A 27,696-nucleotide genomic window follows, 5' to 3' on the forward strand; every position below is an offset into this window, starting at 1 on the left:
GTCACACCTGCATTACCCAAGGGTGGCAAGGAGACATGTCCAAGGTCATTTTATGTAGTGCACTGAAGAGTAGAGACCAGAGGATCCAGGTCCTAAGCCTCCAGTCTGCCTCCAAGCTTCCCTTTTGCTCCTGGCTGCTTGCTGTCTTGCATGACCCATGGCAGAAGAAATCCTTCTGACTGCAGCTGTGTCACAGGAGGATGCTTAAATGCAGCTTGCAAGAAAGTTTGAGCATTTCTAATCAAGTTGGAGAAAGGTTCACTAACACAAAGTCATGTTGAGAGACATTCCCTGCATTTATTCACACCCTAGCCCCTAGATAAAAATGGCTTTGTATGTTAAGTTTAGGACCACAGAAAGCCCAGTGGATAGCAAGGGATTATCACAAAAGGGCAGCAAAGCAGTCAAAAAGAGCCTGAGGGACATTTTGTACGAATTCCATGAAGAGAATAATTAATTCAAACTGTACACAGACAGCTCTGGGAGTGTCCACTCTGGAGATGTTCAAAGAGTCCTTTCCTGCCTTGGGCTCACTTTAAATCGAGTGTCCTAAAAACCCACTTCAGCCATGCACTTCTTTTCAGTTATACAGAATGCCTGAATGCCAAGGGATCAGGGAAAACTTTGTTATTAAAGAGCTGCAAGACTTTAACAAGGTACATAGTCATTAGAAAGTTGTTGAGTCATGAAAATACTCTCAATAATTTGAAATTAATGTTTAGTGTGTGCTGTACCATAAAAATGCTTAGATGTCGTGGCCATGGATACTAAAGCAAAGCCTTAAGGCCATGACTACACGAGCAAGTTACCGCAAGGTGAGCGAGGGTGGAATTTTAGAGCACACCACTTAGAATAAGGTAACTTCCCTTTTTCCAGCTCTTGTCCTGGGACCAGGGAAGGAGGTTAAGTCCTTGCTGAACATGGCACAGGCTGTCTTTTGAAGGCTGCTGGCTGAGGACATGCATGTGGCTGGGTGCAGCAGAACAGATAAGGTGCAGTAAATCTGTGCAATAACTGATCTCATCTGTTAGTAACTTTGCTCTCCAGCACAGATGGAAGGATGGATGGACTATGTGCAACAGCCAATGCCATAGAAATGGACACAATCAGATAATTAAGAGGGTGAATAGAAAGAGCTGGATCTTAATGTGAAGATTTTGTTTCATAAGAACAAATATATATATATATATATATATATATATATATATATATATATATATATGCTTGCAAATAACAAACAGGAGTCTAGTTTCCCTATACCAGTGGCTCTATTGACAAGGCAATGCTTCACTTCACAATGACAAACTAACAAGTGTTTCCTTCTCTCCTTTCTTTTCCAGAAAAACACAATTATCTGAATTCATACTGCTTCTGGCAATCTGTCCTTTCTTTTCCATCTTTGGATTGTGCCAGACAAAGTTCATCGAGTTTCATTTATGATTTGTGAAACTTATTTGTGGAGTTTGTTCCTGGTAAAACAGGGCTTCTATCCCAAATGAAGGATTCATCCTAGAGCCTGGCCTGAGCCTGTCTAATGCTAGGTGAAGAAACACTGTCTTTCTAACTCAGGTCCAGGATATCCTGGAGATTTTTATTTTCAACACAGTAATGATCATTGTGCTTCCTTTCCTTTCCTTTCCTTTCCTTTCCTTTCCTTTCCTTTCCTTTCCTTTCCTTTCCTTTCCTTTCCTTTCCTTTCCTTTCCTTTCCTTTCCTTTCCTTTTCCTTTTCCTTTTCCTTTTCCTTTTCCTTTCCCTTTTATTCCACTAGTTATTTTAAAGAAGGGAGAGCTGTAAGTGTATTTTCTATCCAGATTTTGGAAACTGCTTATACCTCCTCTTGTAAAAACAGGAATGTAGCTTCACCAAGAGAGCCCTGCTACTGCTTAGGTGAGCAGGAGGAAGATCAGTTCTTCAGGGCAGGTGAGTAATTCTGATATTCAGACTATCCCTACAGTCTCTCCTTCCATCCAGATTGATGTTATCAACATTTGGGGAGTGAAAGAGACTCCAAAGGAAGCCACGAGCCTGATGAGTACAGCAATCAGCTTTCATTGCCTCTCACAATGTAAAGACTTCATTAGACAAGAGTGCAGCTTCCTTAGGAAGGGTGTATTATACTCAGCAATAACACCCCTGCACAGCCCTCCTCCTGCAGGTTAAGAACTCCCAATCCCATATTCCAGCTTGCCTCCTTCCCTTGTGGGCTGGCCTGTAGGTCAGGGCTGTAGGATCTCACTGGTAATGCCACCTTACCCAAAGCAAAGTTATAAACATAAGATTATTTCCCTAAATCCCTGTTTATATCCCCCAAACCAAGACAGAACTAAAGTACTTTTTCAAGGCCTGGCCTATACTATGTAAGCTTTGCAGGCATTGCACAACACTTTGTGTTTCCTGGGTGTGAAAAGGGGGAGATGATGAATGGGAAGAGTGGGAGGACTGTGAATGCCCTTTCTGACCAAGGGCACAGGGTGTATTTTGGGGCTGTCATCCCTTATGTTGAAGAGAAACAAGCTGTGGTGGTGCTGCTCAGTGTTCCTCATACTCCTTGTGGAAGCAGGGACAGAATGCAGATCCCAGCCACAGCACAGTGCCTGAAATTACACAGGAACTGGGCAGAAATGATGGTTCCCCTGCTAGGAAAGGGCAACTCACATTTCTACTCTTGCCCAGCTCTACACTAAAGAAATATTGTTCTGATGGTGGGTGTCTGTTGGCATCTGTTTTCCTCAGGTGCTCATTATATCAGTGTCTCAAGAGTTAACCTACCTGGAAGAAGGGGATTTTAGTAGAAGATCCGGAGTGGTGAACATTATCAGCAGTGTTAATCTGTCACATCTTTCCTGGACTGTACATACCACACTCCACCACTCTGGCATGTCATGGCCTGCCTGGTTACAAGATGTGCTGGAGCTGTAGCCAGCCACAGTTTGGCATCTCAGTGAACCTTCTGATCCAAGAAAATACGGGAAGGAGACAATAATAGTGCCATTTTCAAAAAGAAAAAACCCTACACAGACCAACCCACCTCATAAAAATCAACCAAAACTAACTCCTAGACTTCTAAGCAAGCACTAAAATACAATTTTTCAAATACAACTTTAGAACAAACCTGTTTGAACTAAGGGTGAGCTAGACCCTTGATTGCACATCACTAAGGGATGCCAGATGGCAAAAAATCTAGAGTTTTTCTCAGTCATTTTTCTCTCATATCCAGACACATACAAACTAAAATAAAAAGTATTTGTTTCCTGGTTCCCACTTCCCAATTCTGGCAAGAACCCAGCCAGCAGCCAGGCTAGCCTGGAAACATCCCATGTTATCTGAGCTTGGAAAGGCAGCAGACTCAAGCTGAAGTAGTCCTTGGAGTTGACTTGGAGAGCCCACACCCCAGTGCAGACACTGGACTGCAGACACCAGAGGAGAGGGAAGGCCCTTGGCCCTATTGTTGTTGTTGAGCTCCTGGAAAGGAGCTAGTGAGAGGAAAAATATTCTGGATAGGTTAAAAAAAACTCTCACAGGAATGGATGATCTCACTTGTCCATACACACACACCCAGATGCACAAATATATATAATTAACTGGAAAATACTGTGTGGTACAAAGGTTTCTTCAGCTTGGGATCATCACAGTTGGGCTAGTTAAGGTTGGTACAGCCATAACAAAGATTACTTCCCACACATCTCCTGCTAAGAGCCCTTCTACCACATCACAGCCTTTTAGTAGGCATTTATATCTGCTGATAGGTACCTCTGTGCTTTTCACACAGAGAAAACTAGGCATGTGATACAATTATTAAATGTACATGTAATAGCCCATCTAGTCATCAGTGCATGGGCTCTATGTGCACGCATGCTTTTATATGGACAGTCTGTGGACCCCTTTAAATGGTCACTAGGGTGTATAAGGGACAGGAGACAAAAAGACTGTGCTGTTTGAATACCATAGAGAATAAAAACAAAAGGAAGAATAAAACCAAAAGCCACAGAAGGCAGATCCTGGCTTTGCCTCTGTGCAGGACATCTGTGGTGGAACAAAGGGAGGATCACTGGGGGTACTGTGGGATTTTGGGGTTTCTTAAGCAGCCCCAGGACAACCTGGACACAGTTCCAAAAAGCAGCTCAACTTACAGACAAAATTTATCAGTTTCAAAGGTACAATAAAACATCTTCTGCACCTCTTTCCCTGTTTCCTAAACAGTGCTTGCTAAGGGACTCAGCAGAGTGCTCCTCAGAGCATGGCTGAGAATTGACCAGCTCACCAAAGCAGCAAAGTCACTGCCAGGCACTGATGGGCTGCCATATCACATGACAAACAAGTCCTTGCTCTATCCTGGCCCAAAAATTATATATATACATATATATGTATGTATATATACATATGCTTCTATTTGTTTTGTTGTTTGGTTGGTTTTTTTTTTTTTTTTTTGCTGGATTGTTGCTTGAGATTTTGTTTTGTTTTGTTTTTTTTTTAAGGGGGGCAATTTGTTTAGGTTATTGTTTTGTTCTAGGAAAAGCTATTAAGCATTCCCACATACTTTCCACTCGTGCTGAAAATGAAGTTGCGCCCTTGAATAGAGCTAGTGGTACCCATTGTTTCCACCTCAGAGGTGCACATGGGCATCCAGCCTTTTCCTTGCAAAAGGCCCACAGAACATCTCTTGGAATTTTGCAAGAGCCAAAGCTATCTTAATAAAACCAAGGAGAGTAAGAAAGGAGGCGTGTTACCTCTGCTTTGATAACTCTAGAAGCCACTCCATGCTCGTAGCATTAACTGGAAACAGTTTACTGCTTCCACTGTCCTGCTAGAGCAGGAGCTGTTCTGTTGTTTGTCTTGCACTGGAGAAGTAGGACAGTGTTTCTCAACAGGAAGGCTTGTCTGGATCCCAGACAAAGAGGGCTCAGGAACACCAGCCCTCAAATAACCCAACCACTCACTCATCCCGACCCTGTACACATTGAAGAAAACTCACCACCACAGCTGCAGATTTCCATCCAGCTTCCCCACAAAACAGTTAACGTAATCCCTAAGCAGAGATATTAATGTGAGAAGCCAAGAATGGTTATTTTTTAGGTAACAAGAATGCCCCAAATTTTACTGGTGTTACATAACTTTTAGATTCTTGTTCCAAGCCTCAAGCTACTGAAAAGCTTCTCTGTTTTTTAGGACTACAGGTCATTCCTTTCTCTGTGTCCAAGCTGCTTTTCCAATATATTTTTAAACTGTATGCTTGTTTCCAGAGAGTGGACTCCAAGTGACAGGAAAAACTCTGTAAGAGAGATTGTCTTCTTGCATATAAATCTTACTTTGAAAGGAGACAGTATTTTTGGAATTCAAGAGCTAGGGTTTTTTATTTTCCTCTGCAATATTTTTCTTCTGCCACTTAAAGAAATACTTTCTCTGTAGAAGGAAGTTGCTTGATCAACTCTAAACTGAAGCAGGAAGCACAGGGCAAAAGTCTCCGTTCTAACCCACATTTTTTGGATGGAGGAGGTATTTTGTTTTAGACTGTTCAGGACTTTGTTCATTTGTCTACATCCAGGTGTGCAGGATTTCTGTTAGGGAAAACTACATCCCTCTAAATACAATAGAGCACAAATTTTTGCTTGTTTGGTCTCACTCTAAAATGTCAGTGCTTCACCTAATTCTAAATCAGGAGGAATGGCTCTCATGGTACAGACAACTCAGAGACGCTTTGAGGTTCACTGACCCATTTTAAGAGTCTTGACCAAAACATTATTTATTACTGGTTACTCAACAACAACAACAACAACAACAACAAATATAAACTTGCAAGAATGAGTTGGGAGTGTCAAAGGCAGAAAAGTTCTACCCCAAAGGCTTGTTCTTTATGCAAACTCGATGGAAAGGAAGAACACAACACAATGATGTGAGGCTCAGAAAATGGCTTGACATCTCAGACAGTGGACAGGTTTCAGATGGGTGCAAACATGCTCCTAAAGCCAGCTCCTCACCCTTGATGACTCCTTGCATCCATCTCCTGATTTATACACTGCTGCTCTAATGGATTGGCTGCTAGAGCTCCTGCTGAATGCCGTGCCTATCACCAGGATCTGGAAGCAGCCCAGAACTGGAGAACAGCTAGCAGAACCCCAGCCACACACTTGAAAGTCACTTAGAATCTCTGCTCTTTTTTGAAGCCTGGTGCTGTGGGCTTTTCTTCACTAAAGGACCCAACTTACTCCCACACAACAGGTAATGATCTCATGCTTGGGCAAAGGAGACACCAAGAATCTGGGGACTTTGTGTGTAACTGGTGGTAGCTCTCGGTAGAGTCTGATTTCCTAGAGAAAGGAGATACAATCTTTGCTCAGCACTTTGCCCAGCTGATTGCACTGACCACACTGAGGCACACCTCCAGGTGTACAGTTCATTAGAAGATGAAGAGGGATATATAAAAATTCAAGATGGGGCACTGACTTGATAGCCGGATGTTCCTTTTGCAACCCCAGAAACAGCAGAAGACCTGCAAGACACAGAGACCAGTACAGAACAAAATCAGCTTTCTCATCTGTTGATGCTTTACATGGCCACAGCCAACACAAAACCAGGGAGAGGGATTCAGCTTGCCTTACAGTGCAGGATCTCCATCCAACCTGAGCACTCTGGGCTTGTGTTGCAGCTGCTGGAAAAAAACAGGCATCTTTTTAGGGCAGATTAGCCAAGCTTGTTTGGGCTGTCAAGTTAAAATGACTCAGCCCCTAGCCACACCTCTTGCTTTTTGCTTGTTAGAAGGGGTGTCTAGACAGCTCAGGTGTAGGTGTTGCACGTCCACATTCAGTGGGATTCATCCCTGTTGGGGGACCACATGCTGTGCCAAGGCAGCTCTCTGACACCACCCTGGTAAGCAGGGCAGAGGGCTGCAAACAGGCAGAAGAGGCTTAGACCCCTGTGAGGATTTAGTGGCCTCACTCCTGGATGACTTGGATGACTTGCACAGCCACACGTGGCTGCAAGCAAACAAACAGTGCCCAAAGGCCAGCTCTCCTCTGCTCCCAGGGTGTTTTGGTAACTGTGTTGGTCCCCTCTAGGAGCTCTGCAAGGGCAGCAAGAAGCCACATGGCAAGGAGGGCCAGTGCTGATGAAGCCTCCTGAATTAACCTCCCTGATGGATGAGCTTCTCCAAGCAACTCCCAGCATCTGGATGAAAACAGGAACACTGCCCTTGCTGCCGCATGGTCTCCAGGGCAACATCCTTGGTGTGTACACAACAGGACCATCAGGTAGCTGTTTCTGTGTCACTGATCATCACAACCTTTTATTCCTGGCATAGGATGCAGAGAGATGAATGAGGCTGATATGAGAAATGGCACCACCCTGCTGCAATGGAGATAATTCTTCAGTGTCATTCTCCAAAGCTGACTATGTGTCTACATACACACAAACACTCCTCACTGCCCTTGTCTCAGTATCTCTCAGTTGTACCAGCACTGCTTACCATAAAAGGTATCTTTTACTTTTAAAAATTCATTTTCACTACTCGAGGTCTAATATTAGTGATGTCCACTTGCAGCAGAGGACAATAGTCATCATGTTTATGTTTAGGAGTGGACTCAAATGGTTTGACTGGATAGTAGTAAGTGAATAGTTTTCATAAAAAATGTCTAAATGCAAACAAAATTTGGAGTTCAGCCCTGCTTCCATTTGCAATCAATTCCTTCAACAGCCAGATCCCAAGAGTAACTCAAGATATTTCAGTGAGAGGATAAGCAAGGTATGGAAGATCCTGCAGACACATTGCCTTTCCTAAACACAAAAAGGACTCCAAAGAGAGGATTTAACAAATGAGAATTAGTGCCTTACACAGTCAGCATTCATGTGAAGAACTTTACACACTATGAACCAGGTACAGAGATTTCAGTGAGCACCCTGGTGCTCTTGCCTGATGCCCAGTAGGTTTCCAGTTGTTCAGACCTTGGGAAGCACTGTTAAACAGCTCATTTTATGTCTTGCCACATGTATCAAAGTTCAACTATCTGGACCTCTGTTGGTACCTGAGCCTCTGATGATGACCATGACCTTAATCAATCAAAGGACTTTTCAACCACTTCCCATATGCATGAAGAAAGAGCAGCCCTGGAAGCCAAGGAACAAGGAATGCACTGACACGTAGGTATAGAGGGACTTTTGCAGAAATATCTGCATGTGCATGTGTGAGGGGAAAAGACAAGATGAACTAATCCCTTTCCTCAGGGCTATGTCTTTACTCTTTCAGACTGGCACGTGTCTCCTTTGTTTTCGATAATAAGAGGTAATTATATCTGAAATGTTAAACTGTAAATCCATCACATAATTAAGGGAATTCAAACTGCACAGAACTATGGGAACATTTAAGGATGGATTAGGGACAGGGAGTCTGATAATCACGCTCTGTGTTTTCCATTCCTTGACTCAAAGACTCAGGCAGTTTACTGCTTTCCCCAGGGACTGTCTATCTCCCCACCACAAGATAAGGGAACCACATGCTGATTCCAGGGACAATCACTAGTGTACTGTGGTGGAACCAAACAGCCTTCAGAGAGGGGTTTATAGCTTGTGTTTCCTTTAATTTTTTTTGACCCTTCTTATCACTAAACAAAAGCTTGTGGTCTTCCCTAGATAATCACATTTAAGCTCTAATAAAACCACATGCCTGGATAAAGCAAGTCTTATGCAACTCAGCTGAAGCTGTTTTTCCCCAGTGTAATTATTATTGAAGAAATCTATAATATTTTACAGCAAAGCCTAAAATGCAAAGCGCTTAATTAAAAATACAGACGAAGCAATGTATTTCCAAATCCTCCCACCCTTCTACCACTTGTATTTGCAAACACAAGAAGGAAGAAAGGAGGAGCACGAATAAAGGAGACATTCTTTCCTCGTAGGATCACCAGTGACACTCACCTCCCGTGGGCAGTGAAGGAGGGAGCATCTGGGCTTATCCCACAGTGCTGCGTGAAAGCCTCTCCAGGACAATGCTGGAGTGATGGCACTGGTGAAAGCAGGGATTCAAGCCATGGAGGCCTTAAATGTGTGGTCTGATGTCCTTCATATCTCTCCCTATTGGTGGCTGCTGGCCAAGCTCAGGCCCAAGGCATCAGTCCTGGCTTGGCCTTGGTGCTGCTGGGAAGGTGCACATCTGTGCACAGCTGGCCTGGGCTGCCATGCCCATAGAGAGGAAGGCACCATGTACTTCCTTATAGAAAAGGGAGGAGAGGGTGGTTTGAGCACAGCCCCAGACATGGGCTTCACTGGAAAAACAGGGGCAGACATGAGGAACTAGAGATTGCTTGGGTCCTGCTGCGTCTGTCTTGTTCTTGGTGTCCAGGTGATCTGTATCTGACATTACGAGCAGAGGCAAGAGTCATTTGCACCTTCCTCCACAACAGTTCTTTCCAAACATGAACAGAGAGTGATTTTTGGGGGCTGATCTTTGGGCAAGGAATGCCATTACTTACACCACAGTCACTTGGGATAATATTTATTACCGATAGGCTTTTGTGGGGCAAGCTCAGGCAAGGGAGATCAAATCACTGCTTCAGGGCAGCCCTTGACTTATAACAGCAGAAATGCCAACACCACAAAAAGTTAAATGTAAAATGGAATATGAGTGTACAGGGCTTGACTCAGAAACTGTAAGATTTGCTGAGGTGTTTTTATTTTACTTTGGGGTGTACATGGGTCATATTCTGCATAAGTGTAAGGGCTACAAACACATTATGGAATGGTTGGGGGGGTGTTTGGTTGGTTGCTTTTTATGATAACTCAACTTCTTAGATATTTAAAAAATAATTAAAAAAAATACTATCACAGTGAAAAATTCAGAATAAAATAATGAGAACTGGCTACATAGTAACTACTGCTCCCACTTCTGCATCCAATATTGCAAAAATGTTGATTAAAAGCTAGACAACTTTCTTCCACTCACCACATTTGGATCATTAAACAACCCAAATAGCTTCATATATCAAGTATCATCCAATATTAGTTGAAACCTTTTGACTGGCCTGGATTTGTTTCTTTGCTGGAAGAAGAGGGACAAGTACTCCACCCTTTATTTTAAATAGACTTTAGATGTATCATTGAAGTTACTTGGAACAGGGGTCAGGGACAATCAGGAAAGAATTAACTGTAACAAAATCTTTGTGAGGTTAAAAACTGGGCAAGCTGGTAACTTAAACTCTGTGATGGGTCATTTGCCAGTAGCAAACCAACCTTTCCAAAAACCAGCCTAATAGGTGTGTCTACCCTAAAGGTGTTGCCTGAGGGTTTCTGCTGTTACTGGAAGATGCCCCACTGGAAATGCCTCCATTAAGCTTTTAAGGAGCCACCAACTCGGACAGGGCGGGCGGGTGGACTGCAGACTGGGATTTATTTAGTGAGAGGCGTGAAAATCCAGCAATCCAGCCCAGCATTCCCTGGATTTCGTCTCTGGCACAGGAAGGGTTTGCATGTTTCCCGCTTGTGGCTTCTATTTTAGCCTGTGTTCATTGCTGGGATGCTTGGACACAGCTGTGCTGGTTCATTAACTGCCCAGCATGTCACTCAGCCCAAGCAAATGGCTTCGGGGTAGTGTTTTCCAATGACTCAAGGGGAGGGTAGACCATTCTGTGAGGAAAGGAAGGTGTTGGTCTAGGAGATATTTGATAATCTCCTGAGATACATTCAAAATGAGGAATAAAGAAGAAGACTCAAGCAGGACCAACAAGGCTGGGACTCAAATGGACATTTCAGGAATAATCCTCAGCCATTGAGAAACTCTAATGAGACATGACCCAAGACCATGAGGTGATCAATGAACCAATATCTCACTTTGTGTTACAGCCAATAGCTGTAATAGAGAGCTCACTGCTCCAGTGGCTTTCCCTGTAGGCTCAGAAGTTAACTGTTTTAGGGTACTAACTGCACACCAAGAATGAGGGAAATGGATCTACAATATCCCCACCCTTTTCTGGTCATTACATCCTGCTCTCGGGTGAGAGCCATTCACAAAATTAGAGCATGCTCAAGCCTTGCCCGCCAGTGCTTTGGTTTGAAAGGTGCCCTGCCCTGTTCCAGAAGCTGTGTCAGGGACGTGCTGAGCTGTGCAGCTGCTTCCAAAGAAACAGGGTCCACATCCTGCTGCAAGTGACTCATGCTGAGATCATCCCACTCAGGAAGACACAGAAGGAGCTGTCCCTCTTCCTCCTTCTTCCTCCAGGGAGAACTTGTGGCATGGAGGAGCAAAGCAGGTGCTGTGAGCAGGGAGGTTTGGGGCTTTTTTGTGCAGAAGAAAAGAGACAGCCCGTAAGGAAGATGTTGTCTGCCAGCCCATGCCATGGCATCTGCCACAGTGACAGCCCTTGGCCAGGAGCAGTCTGGGAGAAGCATCCCTGGCACGCTGGCACGCCTCTGCTCCTTTCCTGAGCCTGACTGTAACCCCTGCACTGCCCTGCCACAGTGCAGCCTCCCTGCTCGGGTAGAGTTAGAGGCTGTGGAGACTTGGCTTTAAAGGCAGGAAATCCACATGACACCATGACAAGCACAAAGTCCCCAGGACTATTCCGTGCTGGTACCAGCCCTATCTCAGTAAACGAATGTGGAACCCACCCATCCTAAATATTTCCCAAGGCATCTAAAACTAGTTCTAGTTTAAAAATCAGATTCAGGCTTAGACACACCAGCAAGAAGTGAGCCCAGCAGTCCTAAAGCTGTCAGTCCAGCCCCCTGCTGTGGTACAGCATTGCTCAGCATGAGCCATTGAGAGGTCTATCATTTATACACTCATGTCTACATCTCTAGAAACATGTATGCTTTAGAAAATAAGGACTCTGGAGGGTTACTTCCCAACCCATCCTGATCTGCTTGTCACTGGGTTGTTCCAGCCTTTGCTCTGCACCGTTGCAGTTCTTCCTAAATGGGATCCTCTGTAGTCACTTCCAGGCACAGGCACTCACACATGCCTGCACCACACAGGTTGCTGACTCCTGCTCCTCCAGGCAGTCAGTGCTGTTCCAATTGCCCACTGGAAACCCAGCTTGGCCCCAAAACTAAAGAGATCGACAAAAACACATTTCGCTGCTCTTCCTGCAAAACTCTTGAACTCGTGAAAGTTGAACACATGAAAGCAATCTGAGGTTAGTGTGTAATACAAAAACCACATGAAAGAGATAATTTAGCACTAGACACATGTTACTAGGAGCAGGTTGAAACTAATACAGGTTTTGCATTCAGGTCATAAAATACAGCCCTTACATTGCCTTGTGAGGTGTCCCTACTTAGCGTGCCTTGATGGGAGAACAGCCACAAGTGCTTCAGTGCTGATACGAGTTGAACACACAAAACACCCCTTTCCTTCACTCTTTTCACCCAGTCTGTGAAAGGGATACTCACACCTGCAGGACAGACTCTGAATGGTGACAGACAATCCAGGAGGAACATGGGTCAAAACCATTTTCTCTTCCCGTTCCAGATCTACTGAAAGGCCAGACCAACAAGCTGAATCCAAGCACCCCAGCAATCTTAAAACTGTTGTTTATCTTTGCCATAACATACCTTTAAAACCTGGTGCCAGTGATCCAGTTGGAGCATCAGAAGGGAGAGTAAGTGGTCCCCAGCACTGCCCACTGACTGTGGCTCTGGAATGGAGGGATGAGGGCAGGGATCAGCCTCCAAGCAGCAGTAAGGAGCCTTTGTGGGATCTCTGTTCTGATCCTGGAGGAAATCACACACAACCTGGTGTTAGAAATGCCTGTCCATGGTTGACTTCTGCAGGATTCCACCATGTTACCACTATTTTTACCCAAACCCAAAAAGAACCCAAAGCACTCACTCTCCCTTTAGGCCAGAAAAACCCAACAAATTCAACAAATTTCAAACAAGATGAAGTTCTGAAAATAGAGCTGTGTTACCCCTTTAAAGAGAGTGTTGGCAGAGGAACTGGATTTACTTTGAAAGTTAGTTTGGTATGAAAGAGCTACACAGCAAAATTCTAAATCCCTTCAGAGAACAGAATGAAATAAAAGCAGATATTTCATCTCTTAACACCTTGTCAGCAAAATTCTCCTTCTTGGGGAAGACTTCTTTTCTTTTGCAAAATTATTGTGCTTGTTTGCCAATGAAGCTTTTCTAAGAACAACATAGCTGCTTTCTCACCCTGCCTCTCCCAACACCTCACCACTCCCTTCTGTAGGCCAAGCAGAAAATTCTTTCCCTTGGGGCCTGCAATGAAGCTCATACAAGTTTGTGGGAGAAAATCCTGCACTGATGTAGAACCCACATCCCTCTTTCCTCTCTCCCCTCCCTTTTAAGCTCCTGACCCTGACTTTCAACTACTGTTCTAGCTGGAGTCCCAGAAATGGATTTAATTTGAGATATTTCTATTGATGTGCTTTAAAGAAAAATAAACCTATCAAAGGGCACTAAAATATTAAGATCAATCAACTCAGAGTTAGGTTGAAAAAAGCTCCTGTGTGACCGATGGCCTGACTTGCCAGCGATGTACTGGCAAACACAATTTAATTGATCTTGTGGTCTGCATTCAACTTGGGCTTTTAAAGAAAAATCTGGATGGAAATGTGAATATTAATCAAAACACACTATCACTGAGAAAGGTTCTATAAACATGCTGGGCTAGCAGTAAAGACCACAGAAGAGGACAGTCTGTGTCCTATTTTTAACTCTTTATTCACCAGCTGAGAATAGCCAGAAGAATAGCAGAGGCATCACATACTGACCTTAATTAAGACAGTGATTCACTCTTTCTTTCTGCACACAAATGGAGCAGCTTGGAGCTGGAAGGCTGACATGCCATTAGAGTTTTCTGGGTGAAGAGGTAATATTTACCATGCAGGGCATATTTGAAGGGAGAATATAGGGTTCCTGATAGACACATCATCCCAGAGAACACACACAGTCATTCATCATCTGTTTTTCTGGAAACTTAGAGAAATATAAATGTGAAAGGTATTGATTTTTGAAAAACTGGAAATCACAAGTTAATTTATCACTTTATTCTGATCACATTAATTTATCACTTTATCCTCACACAAACAGGGCTTTCATCAATCTAATAATACAATATATTTACTTTTTTTTACAAAAAGCCCAGAACTCGTGACATCCAAAAAATTATTTTTTTTATTCTTCCTCACCTGACTTTCTTGTTCCAGGTGAAATGTCCTTCCAGAATAGCTCCAGAAAGAATGTTTGTCTGGTAAGAATCAACACAATGTATTTCAATGTTATTTTTGCTTTGACTGGATCTCCACAAAGTTAATTTCAAAAGCAATCCTTTTTTGACCATGGAGACCCAATATTGACTGTATATTGAAAAAAGGAAAATTTCTTTCCAGTTTTATTAATGTTGTTCCAGAAGTTTCCAACTAATCCAAACCAAACTCACTTTTTTATAAAACAGAATATATTTTAAAAGATATTTTTCATGATACATCTACCATTGCTCTGCAAAGGCATCAAATGTAATCATCCCACAACCTATCTTGAATGCCTATCAACTGCTGATAACTGAAATATTTATATCACTTTGCAGTCATGATACCAAATCCCTTCAGATGAAACAGGGAACTACATCTCTATCTACCATATTGATATAGAGCTCCTGGGGGATGGGATTTCAAAAGCCCAGCATTACACAAGCAATTGAATAACCACACCTGTCCTGATGCCCAAAGGAAGCCAAGGGCCCTGGGTAGGTGTCAGCATGGAGAGCCTGGTGCAGGAGCACAACCAGCTGTGGGTCGTTGTGCTGGGCTCTCTTCCACAGTCTGGGTAGGGACAGAAAAGGAGATGTTTCTCCAATAAAAATGGGGAAAACTAGGAGTATAGAATCAACTTCAATCATAGCAGAGTCTGGGTTTTGCAAAAGTGCTCCTGGAGGAAGCTATATATAGACATGAAAGTAAGCAAAAAAACCTCCCTTGAAAAAAACATTTCAAATCAAGGCTTCAGCAAAATTTCCTTGCTTCACATCATCCTGGTGACAATACTTTTCTGTAGGAGGAAGCAAAGTGCCCTCTATTTGTTAAACTCAGAGCTCAGAAATCAAAGCAGCCCAGTAGGGAAGTGGAGAAAACCACAGAAGAGCTTTGAATGGTCCTAGAGAAACAGACCAGAAAGTAGTATTTCTAAAATGTCAATAACCCAAATTCAAGGCTCATACTTCCTCCAAACTTGAGGTTTGATCAAAGAATATTAGAATTCAATCCCAATTCAATGAACACTGAGATGTGCCATGCCCATTTCTGTTTTTAAGGACTGGGGAATATTTCAGGCAGACTTCTTTCTCACAGTGTGGGCAGCAGAAAGGCAGAATTTCTCACTGTGCCATAGCCAGTGTGCTTTTTTCTTTGCTGCCCAAGAAAAATTCTCCCCTCAGAGAGGAAGGCAGAGTAACACCAAGGCCACAGGGCACCACACAGACTGACTGGTAGTCAAAACTGCAAGGTGAGGCTCTGTTACAGGGAACATCAGGGGTAGGGCCTGGCACCAGAGAGATGATTGTTCTCTTCCTTGCTCTCCTGTGTCCATTTCACAAATATTGGTGGATCCTTTTGCCAGACCATGACTTCAAGCCTTTGAGGAAAGGAGACTGAGTCTGACTGTTCATTCAAAACCTCCTGCCCTGCCCAAGGCTGTATGCTGATATGGGAATTGTAAAGATGGAAAAATGGTTTTAAAATTAACATTAGTCCCAAAGCTTTTCACATGGTCAAACAAAATCTCACATACAAATTCTTGCACAAATTCTTGCTTTTTCTGTCCAATCCTACAGTGAAACTGAAGAACAGGGTTTAGCATCAGACAGCAGAATTAGTATGTTGAAGGATTTTGTGTCTCTAGATCACAGTTTGGAGTGAGAACTCTGATCTGTAAATTAACAGAGCCAGAGGGCAGCCATGGTCTGCCTTCTGAAAGGATGCCAGCAACAAGACTGCTCTGAATGAATATCTGCATGAACCTGGGTGAAGCTGATGGGAAAAGCAGCCAATCTCTACTGCAAATGATGGAATAAATCATAGCCCTGACTTTTGCTCCAAGAATGGTTTCCCCTGTTAAATGTTGAAGACTTATACACAGTATGAACTTGTCCAACTCCTAACTACTAATTCTTATTACACTATTGCCCAAAGGAGCTTCTGTTTCTGAATTTCTCTTCCTTATATAGCATACTTGAGAACCAGACTTCTCTTGAGTTCTCATTTGGTAAGCTAAGGGGATGGACTGCACTGAAAGGTGTTTGCCAATCCTGCAGTCATTCTTGTGGCTCCTCTCTGAAAGATCGCCAGGTTTTCAACATCCTTCTTTAATTGTGGGTACCACAGCTGGATGGAGTGCTCCCAAAGCAGCTGCACCAGTGCCAAACACAGCAGTAAAGCAATCTCTGAGTAGAGAGACAGGGAATATCAAGCAGGCATTAGGAAGGCTCCAAGGGTTGCTTTAGACCCTTTGGCCACAGCACTGAAGTGAGAGATGACACTCAGCCAATTATGCACTCAAGTCCTCAGTCATTTTCCAGATTGCTGTTTCTCAGCCCAGTCTATTCCATCTGGTACATAGATCTCAGATTTTTCATTTCCTTTACCTGTAGGATCCTGAAAAGAGAAATTATTTGCTGTTTCCATTCTACCAAAGGATCCAAACCATGTTAAACTGCTCCTTCTGTCCTCTGCTAACACCAGCAGAGTGGAATTCACCCCTTCTTGCAGTCACTGCCACACTCTTAAGCAACACTTATTGCAACAAATAGGTCCCACTAGGAACACAACTATTTTATATATTTATACTTTAAACCTCTTTATAAATCCCACTCTGAAGTTTATAACTGAAACAGTTGGAATCCATCTGTTACTTCTTATTTGGTACTGTACCATTTGAGTTTATGAAAGAATATGCATGGGAACAAGTTTAAGTCATACAGGAAGTTCTTTCATCAACATTAGTGTAATAATCAACCAGATAGATTTCTTTTTTTTAAATCCAACTGAAGCTGACCATAATTAATTTCCAAAAAACAGTACTAGATGTCCCTTCATGTGATACACTGCTTCAGTATGTTATTCCTTATGTATTCCTTGCATATCCTTGAATATCCTTGAATTAATATTAATGTTAATTATTAATGATCATAGCAATCTATTTAGAATATTGATCTAAATTTAGATTTCTTTAGCCTCTAGAACTTCCCCAGTGTTTCTTTTCAGAAATCAAAATAAAGACCTAGGGAGCTCTTTGGCTTTGTACCTCTAGGATTTGGAGTTAGAAAACCCCAGTGAGATTTGCATATGTAACTTTAAAACCTGATTAATATACTCCCAAGTACCAATGAAGTGAAAATTGTTCCATTATCCAGAGAAAACATTCATCTTCTGTTTATTCATAAGATACAAAGAAGGTTCTTTTTGTGCCACTATTACCAATTTTATCACAACCAGTCAGCCAATTGAACTCCTGTGGATTATTTAGTTTTAAACTGTATTATCATCTTTATTTATCTGATTCTCCAAGTAAGAATGTCCTAATCAGACCTTCCTTGAGGCACCAGCATTGAAGTCTAATTGGGCATTGGTGTGCAAAGTAGCAGAAGCAGTTTTCATACTTACGAAAACAAGGAATCCAAGTGTCCTAAAAAGATGTGGTGCACAGCATTTTTCAGGCCACAAATTTACTATGATAGATACTTACTCTTGAAAAAGCTCTAGGTTGCCTTCTGCCTCCCTGGTGGCAGCCCTGCTCTGCACTGGTTTGGCTGCTGCCTCCCTGAAAACATAGACTTCATATTCCCAGCAGTCAGCTGCTGAGGGAGATGCTGATCCAGAGTTAAGTTTGTGATTCTACTGAAGGTCATTTTCTCCCGTGTGCAGGCGAGAACAGCCCAACTGGTGCATTAGAATAAACAGATGCTATCAGCACCAGCAACAAATTATCTTCCTAGGCTTTGTAATTTCTGGAGAGTGGCAGGTTGCAGCAAGTCAATTTACATTGAGGATGGAGAGGGAGGGAAGCAGAGGTTATATTGGCATTAGCAAGGAATTCAGCGCAAGGGAAAAAGAACAGTGAATTGGAGCTGGACAACTACTTTGTGAAAGAAGCCATTATCTGTGCCCCCATATTGCTCCTGGTGAGGTTCACAGCAAACCAGAGGTGGGGATGTGGAGGTTTCACACCTGAAGGGGATTTGTGTTTTATGCTCAAGTGCAAAAAACACAGAGAGAGCACGTGCATATGCACATAGATGTTTGCGGAGATGTAGCTCCTTGCACCAGGACTTGGGGATACGCTGCAGCAGGAGGGGACAACCCACTCTTTGTTTGCTGTTTCCAGGAGAGCACTTTTCTGTAGCTGAGATTCCAGTCCCAGAACAAGAGTGGTGACATAACTGCACTCAGGGGTCTTTTCACTGCTTCTCTGCAACAGTGGGAGAACACATCCCTCTATGTATTTTTAGATGCACAAATATTTTAGCTTACAGTACTGTGCATAAGTACCTGCCCATAAATTGGTAGAACTGGAAGGAAGACATGGGAAAACTTTATAACAAAATGAGAAATGGATCTCCACACTCCTAAAATCCCAATGTGGGGTGCCAGAGAACAAAACTTGTTCTATTTTTGTGACCTAGGCTGGTCTCTGCTATGTTCAGACAGAGCACACACACCTATTTGTGCACAGACCTGCAAGATAAGCCCAGAAGTTTATGTAATTTCTCCAGATAAGGTACCCATTAAAGGCAAGGCTTACACCTCTGCTTTTAGCCATGATATCTCTACACCCATTTCACACTGGCACACAAAGCCTGCACTGCTTTTTCATAGTATTTTCCTCAGTGTTTTAAGCAGAATTCATATGTCTGATTGGGACTGGGGAGCAATGAAACCATCTGCTGCAATCTTATTTGCAGAAGACAGCAGACACTCATTTCAAAACTAGTCTGGCTTTATCAAGAAAGACAGACACTATATTTCAGCATTCCTCTGCTGGGATGGAAAGAAAAAGCTGCCACACATCTCTGTGCAGGTGACTCTTTCTACCTCTAGACTCAAGGAAATTGTACTTCCTATACGTGCTAGCAAAAATTATTTATTCCAGCACCCTGCAGCTCCAGCCCTGCAGTTTTCTACTGCTGTCAAGAAAATATCTGCAGAAATTGATGAGTTTTGGTGATTCATTCATATCAATCCACAGCTGCCTACACAATCTAGTATTAGTTTGCATTTGGCCAGCCAAAAAAAGGAGACTAATCTTACCAGTCCTGAAAGACTTCAGTACAAATGTGAGGAGGTAAGCTGCTCAAAAACTCAGAGATATAGAAATTCCTTTCATTTTTCTATAAGAACACATTTATATTTTTAGTCTAGAAGAACACATAAAATTAAATCATTAGTAACCTTTGTGGGCTGTATTCAGACAAAAAAAAAATTAAATCCCCAGCCGCTCACAAAGCATTACAAATCTTACTCTATGTTCCCTACATCATCCTTTAGGTACTTATGGGTTTCCACCTGTTGTCCTGATCCCTCATTTTGCTTACCTGACAGAGTGCAATGGAAATTCTAATGCCATTCTTTGTCTGATGTTCACTAAAGGTCTCCTAGGGGACATCTGTAGGCCAAGGGTTTCAGTGGAGTGGGACCAATCTTTTCTTCAAATGATTCAAGGGATTCCTCATGCCTTCTCCTTTCCCCTACTAAATAATCGATTCAGAACAAAGAAATACATTCAATTAAATAACTCAAAAGTAAGAGCTCTCAACAATTTCAAGTCAGTAGCATTCTAGATTCTAGGACAGCTATTCTCACAGAGCTGAAAGCAGTTGGTATAAATCTAGATTATTTTATGAAGAGTCTGATGTCTCCATTTCAAACTGCAGGGTAACTGTAATACAAACAAAATCAGGCTGCTGATTCTCTGATTTAGGAGCTTGCAACATTAGAAATTAAAGAATCCAGTCTCCTGACTCATTTCCATGCCTTTGGACTGCTATCAAACCTGGGTGGGTGCAGCATCTCATCCTTCTAGCATAATATTTACAATATTCTGCTATTTCTCTCTCAAGCACTGTTGAGGTTTCTTTTTCAATTCAGTTCAAAATAGGAGCAGTACTTTTTCTCTCCTAGTATCTGTTCACATTTTAGGCAAATCCAGTTGAAATGGCTCGTGATTATCTTTCAAGGGCCAGATTGTTATGTTATGTTATGCTATGGACAAATCCCTACATTGCTCAACATTTTAAATGATGCTGAAAAATAAATCTTAGCACACGGAGAAGTCCAAATATTCTCCTAAGAAAATTGGGCTAGCATATTTAAAGCACAAAAGTTTCCATAGCCAAAACATTCACATCTGGATGCTTTTAACTTAGTCAGCTCGGCCAGACACCCACTTGTATCTGGGTGTTGTGCAATTCCAGCATGAAACTCAAACTCATACCATGAATCCAGAAGCAGCAGCCTAACACTCTGCCCTCACACCCCTTCTTGTAAATCTTCGGTCCTAGAGAACTTCTTCCAGCTCTAGGGTTTGGAATAACTTGTTTTCAGACCAAAGCTGTCTTCTCCAAACCAAGTCCTGTATCCTGGCTGAGTTAGCTGGAGATAAATCAGCATAAAACTAAAATAGCACAATGGAAAGTCAGGCTTACTGTTAAATCATGCTTCTATTTTTACCTGGCAAAGCACTTAAGCATGTGGCTGAGATGCACAGAACTTAAGCATATGCTTAAAGTTAGTCCTCTGTTTACATGTATTTTTAACTCAGGGCTTATAAATCAACTGAAGTTGTGAATCTGGCTGAAATATTGTGATTTTTAAAAGAAAACACACAGTGCTGATCTCCAAAAATAAAAAGGGATCCATAGGGTGAGGATGCAGAAACTTGTACATCAAGCAGGATAAGCTGAGTATTGGCAGCCGGGCCAAAAGCTCACACAAACCTACAGAAAGGAAAAGGAATATTTCCAAGTGAACTGTGAGACAACACAAAGCAGGAAACAAATTTTGGGGTTAAGCATGTTCAACCATGGTAGAATAGGGATACAAACATGGTGGTGCAGGTCAAGCCAAGCCTTACCTGGCCCAGCAGTTTACCTGCAGCTCTGTCCAAAAGCAGATGCTTAACAGACACACAACACAGGCCGTGCACAGAATGGTCACAGTCCTCCAGCTTCTGGCCACTGGCAATTTAGGCACTTGAAGCAACCTCCAAGCCCACACAGGCCCTTGTGCTTAGGAGTCCCTGGTGAATGGATCCTACAGAATTTTGATTTATCCTCTCCTAAATTCATTTCATTTTGCAATTTCCAGTATCTGTCATCACTTGCACAATAAAATAATGAAAAAGTACTCCTTTTATTCAATGCCACTGCCCATCTAGTTTCTTTAGCAGCCTTAGTTCTTATGTTGCAGGGAGAAAGGAAAGGAAAGGTTAGTTCCCATTCACCTCCTCCATATCACTCACGATTTTACAAGCCTCTGTCAAATGCTTCTTCAGTTTTTAAGGCTGAGAAGCATCACTTTATTTAGACTGCTCCATTAAAAAAAAAAAAAGAGACATTTCATACTACTAGGTACTCTTACTGCTTTTTTCTATGCTTTCTACTTCTAATACATATTTTTTGAAATTGAGTGACTAGTCCTTCATGCAGCACCCAAGGTGTAGGAACACTACAGGAAGATCCACATCTGCCTCTCTCCTCTATGTACTGCAGTGGCATAAGTTGTTATATATTGCAGTGGCACAAGTTTTTTATTTTGCTGTCAATTATTCAAAAAAAACTCAAAAAAAACATTTATAGGACTTCTAGTACTTGTCTGACATTTCAGGAAAATGAGCAACTATGACTTTATTAATCATTTTCCTGAGTACAGAAACTGCAGAAAACATAGCAACCTAGAGGCAAGAATGGTAAGGATTATTTTCTCCAGTGTTATTTATGTATACTAACATTGACTTTTGTCTGCCATAGTATTGCTCAGTCTTTCAAGATTCTTGAGAAAAGGACCAAAAAGGTTTAGTTATTGCTGTGATAATGATTTTTTTGGCCTGAATAACTTTCCTGCTCTCCCTACTAATTCTTTTTTCAAGTAGGGCTGATGAAAGACATGGTTTCCCCTGCCCCAGAAACTCTACAAGGACTGCCCTCCCCTCCTCACCCCCAAAGGATCACTAAAAAGAACATGAACATTTTCTAGTGTGAAAATTGGCTGGTTACAGCTATCTTTTTCTTCATACGTTGCTGAGACTTTTTCAAAATCCATTCAAAACCCCAAGCACACTATATTAAGTGTCACATGCTTTTCCAGATGCTTATTGATTCCTTTGAAGTTCTCCAGGGTTTGCAATGCATGCCTTTAATTTCCAAAGGTTGTGTTAGCACATCCACAATATATTGTATTTAGGTATGCTGCCACTAAATCTCTTGTAATTTCCTTTCAATTTTCCTGGTAGGCAAGCCAGACTGGAGTCACCTGCAGGCTTCTTTGTCCCTGCTGGAACACTTTTTAGGATTGGTGTCCCATTAGTTACCTCTGCTGGGTAAGGTAACTGAGGCTGACTGAACCCAAGAGTTTCACACCAGAGCAATTAGAACATTTGAGTGAATATCATTTGTTCTGGTGATTTGTCCTACTGCTCATTTCATTCCTGGCTGTTTTAAAAGCTTTTCTGGTAACAATTAAATTCAGGACCATCCCTTGGGCTCAACCCTTGGAGGAGGTTCCTGTTTGCTGTCCAGGCAGTGCCTCTGCTCTCAGTGGGTTTGCTGATCTCCACTGCTCCTTTCACAGCTGGAGCATTTGCTGGACCCACCAGACTGTCAGTTCCTGTCGTATTTGAGGAAATATTTTATGATTTTCTATGGGTTTTATGAGTCACCCCTCAAGCCATTTTAGTTTGTGATGCAATGGGTTTACATTTAACTTGTAAGAAATTATATTCCTCTCTGATTTCTTTGTTTCGGCATAATTTCCGCTTTTTAGAGGACACCATTGTATTGTCCCCTTCCTGCACTGTTTTACTGTAGTAAATTTTTGGGGGTTAGGTGAATTTTGGGAACTGGTATGTTTTCTCCACTATACAGGCATGGTACTTGAATTCTTAATTAATTTAAGTATTCATTAATGTTATTAAAATTAAATTTCTTAATGTTAAAATGCTTTTGAAATAAGAACAGTCTTGGTCTTTGGCTTTTTCCTTATGTTATTATTCCTACTAAAGTAATGAAATTGACCATGAATGGTCACTATTGCCAAGCCATTCTTATAATTTAAACAAAGTCTTAGTCAAAAATTACTTTTCTCTTTTATTTGTCTGTTCAGAAATGTAAATTAAAATTTGCCCTTTATATCCTAAGTAGGATAAATATTCTCCAGTCTATTTTCTTGCATACTCTCCATTGCCTCTGATCTTTTTTAAGTATTTCATAGATATTTTCACTGCCATGGCCAGCTGTTTAAAAGGATAGCTTTATTATAATGTTTTTCTTGATTTGGTGTGGCAACATCCAATTCATAGAGAGTGTGTGGCTAATGGTGATACAGATAATTGATTTATCTTATTGGATTCTGGTTTCCAACCGACTGTGAGTCACTTCTCCAACAGCAAAATCTATTCCTGTTATTTCCACATCATGAGCATCCTGGCAGTGCAGTGTTGGTACTGACCAGCTTCATTCAGCATGATTTCTTTGAGGCCAGTACAGTGAAATTCACCCACCCTCACCTTATATGCATTTAATATTTCTAGGAAAGCACAGACACTCTTAGTCTTGTTCTGTGTGTGCCTGGTTTAACTGGGCATTTGCTTAGACTGCTGGATTATCTGAACATTATTGGTGGCTATTCTGTCCTGCCATGAAGGCACAGAAGGAAATTTGCCATCAGGATGAATGCTTTCTTCTCCAGGACCTCCTCTCAAATAATTTGGAAGACTCGCCCAGTGTTTGTTTTCATCCATAGTGCCACCAACCTGGGTGGCCCCATTTCAGAAGACATCATCCATTTTTGAGCATCTCTCCTGTTTCTAAGATGTCTCTCCTCTTTCTCCCCACACCACTTCCTTAGACACACAATGGGTCTCTCAATTGCCTGGGGTGTTTTTGAATGCTGTAACAGAGCTGCTGTTCTTTACCATCCTCTCCTATCAAAATGTTTTGTTTTGCCTTCATTCTGGACCTCTCCCTTGTACATCTTGGTGCTCACACAGCCAGGACCAGACATGATGCACAAGGATGGTCACCAGCTCCTCTCCAGTACCCTCTCAAAGGCTGCTCAGACACCACAAGATACAAAGGCCCCAGAGCTCAGGCAAACCACTGTGTGTTCCCTCCTGGCCTTGTATTCCCAGTTATCCATCCCACACAGCACCACAGCCTGCCTGCTCCTCCTCAGCAGGGCTGTGGTTCTTCCAGCGTGCGTCTGGCTTAAGTGGATACACGAAGCTGCTTTCTGGCAAGAGAGAGAGGGGGTCACATGGACAGTATCTTTTGCACACATGTTTACTCATTCAGCCTGAAACACGATTTTATGATTTGCCTCATTGTCTCCTAATTCAAGCACAAAGCAAGTCAAGCCAATTGTCCCAACCAAATCCCTTCTAAATGTTCACTGTACATTCAGCACCCAAAAAACAAAGGTTTTTTTACCACACACCTAAAACTAGCACAAAAACAGGTGAACATGTGTTTTACAGAGAGAAACCTTGGTGCTTATACTTCCTATCACCACAGTCCTCACTTTCCTGTGCTTAGGGAAGTTTTCTTCTATTTAGAAGCCAACCTTCTGGAAAACACTATTGTGGTTTTTGCAATATTTTTATTTTCTAAAGACTGACCCTGTGTTTAATTTGCAGAAAGCACATGGTACAGAACAAATCAGGGAGTTTGGCACAGAGGTAGAAGGTACCTTCAACCCTTGGTCAATTAAACAAGAAATGTAAAACCTGGCAAGCATTGCATTTAATCCTCTTTGCACCCCTTAGCCTCCTGCCAAGGATGAAAAGTACTTCTCTTCTTAAAAAGAATAAAAGATTTCAGAACACATCATCAACTCCTCCCTTCAGCCCTCAATACTGACAGTGTTATCTCCATACACAAAGCTTCTCCCCCTTCCTCCAGCTTGGCAACAAAACCCAAGCTCAATGAATATTTTATATGTGTGTGGTTAATGGAGCATTCTGGCTCCAGTCCATTAGGAACTTTACACAACGGTGTATTAACTGCTTCTCAATGTAACATTTTGAGTCTGTCCAAAGGGGATGTGTGTTTGCCAGTTGAGCCAACACACTATTATTGTCCTGTCAGCCTAGTTCCTGTCTTTGGTTGAAGAGCAGGGTCCCCCTGCCACAGCAATTTGCCACCATTGTGCTCCCACAGCAACCTGAGAAGATTAGCTTGGCTCCAAGCTCTATTTTCCCCTCTATATTTTAAGGTCTGTGTCTCATGTAGGGTGGGGTGGGGAATGCCTGCAGTCTTTCCCCTACAAAGATATACACAGGGATAAGCAATCACATCACAGGTTAGCATAAGGGTAAATATAAAGCAGTTGAGATCTTTAGTTTTAATGGAAACCAGACCCCCATAATTTTTAATCAGCTCTGAAATTGGTAGCCTTAAAATCCACCTGATTGATTGCAAAAAATTGATAGCAGAATGACAATATTTGACCAAGTAGTTGTTACCTTCTCACTTTAAAAACCTCCTCTCTTCCTCTGGGCCACCACAGACAGAGCACCATCTCCATTGCAAACTAAAATCAGCACAAAGACATCTCAACAAATCACTCCCCTTAAAACAAGTCACTGAAATTATACCCTGCACATAGACAATATTCATGGTAAATGGTAAAAAGAAGCAGGTGCTGGATTTCTCAGACGAAGAGCCCTGTGAGAGTTAGGAGTCCAGATCTGAATGTTCCCCTAAGCCTCCCAGAGAGTTGATGAAGCACATGGGAGCTTCCAAAGTGTGAATCATCCCAACCTAAGGCAGATGTTCTAGAGGGAATGGTAAGGTGAATGGCATGGGCTGTTTATCACTCCTCACTGAGCAAAGAGGGAGTCTAGATGACAATCTTAAACTTTATGTCTAAGTTTTAGATAACTAAAATCAGGTGAGATGATTCCCAGCCCCCAGGTCTGCAGACTCATTACCAGGTGAGCCACAGACCCTGACAGACTTAGGGCAGAAAACAACAAGATAAAGAAAAGTGCTGATGCAGAAGGGTTGATCTCATTCCTTCCTGCCTAAAAGCAGAAAGAGTTGTTGTTTCAGAAGGCAAAGCCCATTCTTTGCTCTCACATCATTGCTGAAACACAGTGGAAGAAAGGGAACACCATTGCTGGACTTGCCAGGATGCTGCAGTGCCTTCTATAACATCTGGATGAGGCACTCACCAGCCATGAGGGGCTTGGGAATTGCAGGCCAGGAAGGAAGGCTCAGAGGAGCCAGGGATGGACAGCTGGCCAAAATATAGATGAGGGGAAGGCTTTCAATAGGTAGGGATCACCTCTAGATAAATGGTTCCTCCTCACCCAGCAGTGCCTGCACACACATGACTTACCCAAAATGGGTACTGGTGGAAGAGTCTGGAGCTGAAAGTTGTGGGGAGGTGTCACCAAGACACACAGTTAAGGGAAGCTCCATGCAAACTTGGAAGGAATTTCTCACTGCAGGGATTTGGAAGAAAAAGCAAGAGTTTCCCTGAGCACACTGAGAGGATCACCATGTCTCATGTCACTCTTGAGAAAGGACAGGCACTGCAAAAATACAATCAAAAGCCATAAATCTGACTGACCAGAAGCTCAGTTGCTCTGAACACAGCTCTGAAGTCAGGTTGTTTCTCTCTCCCAGAGGCACAGGCAGCAAATCAGTCATCCTACCAGTAGATAATCCAGTTACCAGCCCTCCCTCTTCTCCCTCCCAGATCCCTCAGCTCCCCCCACGCCCCTTAGCGCTATCATCAATGGAAAGTTTTAGAGAATTAGCTGAAAACAACCAAAGTGCCTAATTGACTGAAGAAGGGAAATGGCAACTTCCATCATCTCAAAAAGCTGCACCTTTCTCCTACTCATCTCAAAGCTGAATAAAGGAATTAAAAACACAGCCTGGGGCAGCCAGCAGAGATTTACAAGAAGCAGACATTAGTTCTACCTCTAAAGGCTGGGCGTGTGCATGAGCCAGGAGGAGCAAACAGAGAAAGGGAGCTGAAACATACAGCCTTTGCATTTAAAGAGGAGGAAGGAGAAGAAAAAAAAAAAAAAAAGAAAAAAAATCAACAACCTTTAAGCCCTTCCTAATAAAACAAAGATGATCCTGGCAACATGAAATGCTACCCTACTTTGTTTATTTATCGACACAAAGAAAGAAGCAAGTTGGCACCTCGGAGGGTATTAAATCCTGTTTTTTTGCTGACTGAATGACCTCAGCTGAAATATTTTCCATGACAAGAGCCCAGAAGACGCTGGCAGAGTGTCAGACAATAAGATTTTCAGAGTGTATTTACATTCTATCCATGGCCCCAGGCTGTTCCAAACCCATAGGCAGGTGCTGCCTTTATCTGTTCTTTGCTCACCTGGCTCCCTAGCAAAATGTTCTGAGACCTGTGGCTCAGCTGCCTTAACTGTTTGTTGCCTGGTGTTCAGAAAGCTTCAGAGACATCTGGAATCCTGGCAAATAGAGATGGAGACACTGTTTGCCCCTCAAAGC

At 42.4% G+C, this 27,696-nt stretch overlaps 1 long non-coding RNA gene across 5 annotated transcripts in view; it reads right to left on the reverse strand.

The window, feature by feature from the left end:
- Positions 1-6,592: 6,592 nt before the first annotated feature.
- LOC119704593 overlaps positions 6,593-27,696 on the reverse strand; it is a 57,707-nt gene continuing 36,603 nt past the window's right edge. The window contains exons 5-9 of one of the 5 annotated variants that reach the window (XR_005258009.1): positions 19,531-19,686; positions 14,135-14,193; positions 13,718-13,922; positions 12,537-12,695; positions 6,593-6,648 (exon numbers count right to left, since the gene is read on the reverse strand). This is a non-coding gene — a long non-coding RNA (uncharacterized LOC119704593). Of the gene's footprint in view, positions 6,649-12,536; positions 12,696-13,717; positions 13,923-14,134; positions 19,687-27,696 lie in introns of all 5 variants that reach the window. The other 4 variants (XR_005258008.1, XR_005258011.1, XR_005258007.1 and 1 more) reach the window with 4 other exon arrangements.

This window comes from Motacilla alba, chromosome 9 (assembly GCF_015832195.1).
Source record: "Motacilla alba alba isolate MOTALB_02 chromosome 9, Motacilla_alba_V1.0_pri, whole genome shotgun sequence".
Lineage (NCBI taxonomy): Eukaryota > Metazoa > Chordata > Aves > Passeriformes > Motacillidae > Motacilla > Motacilla alba.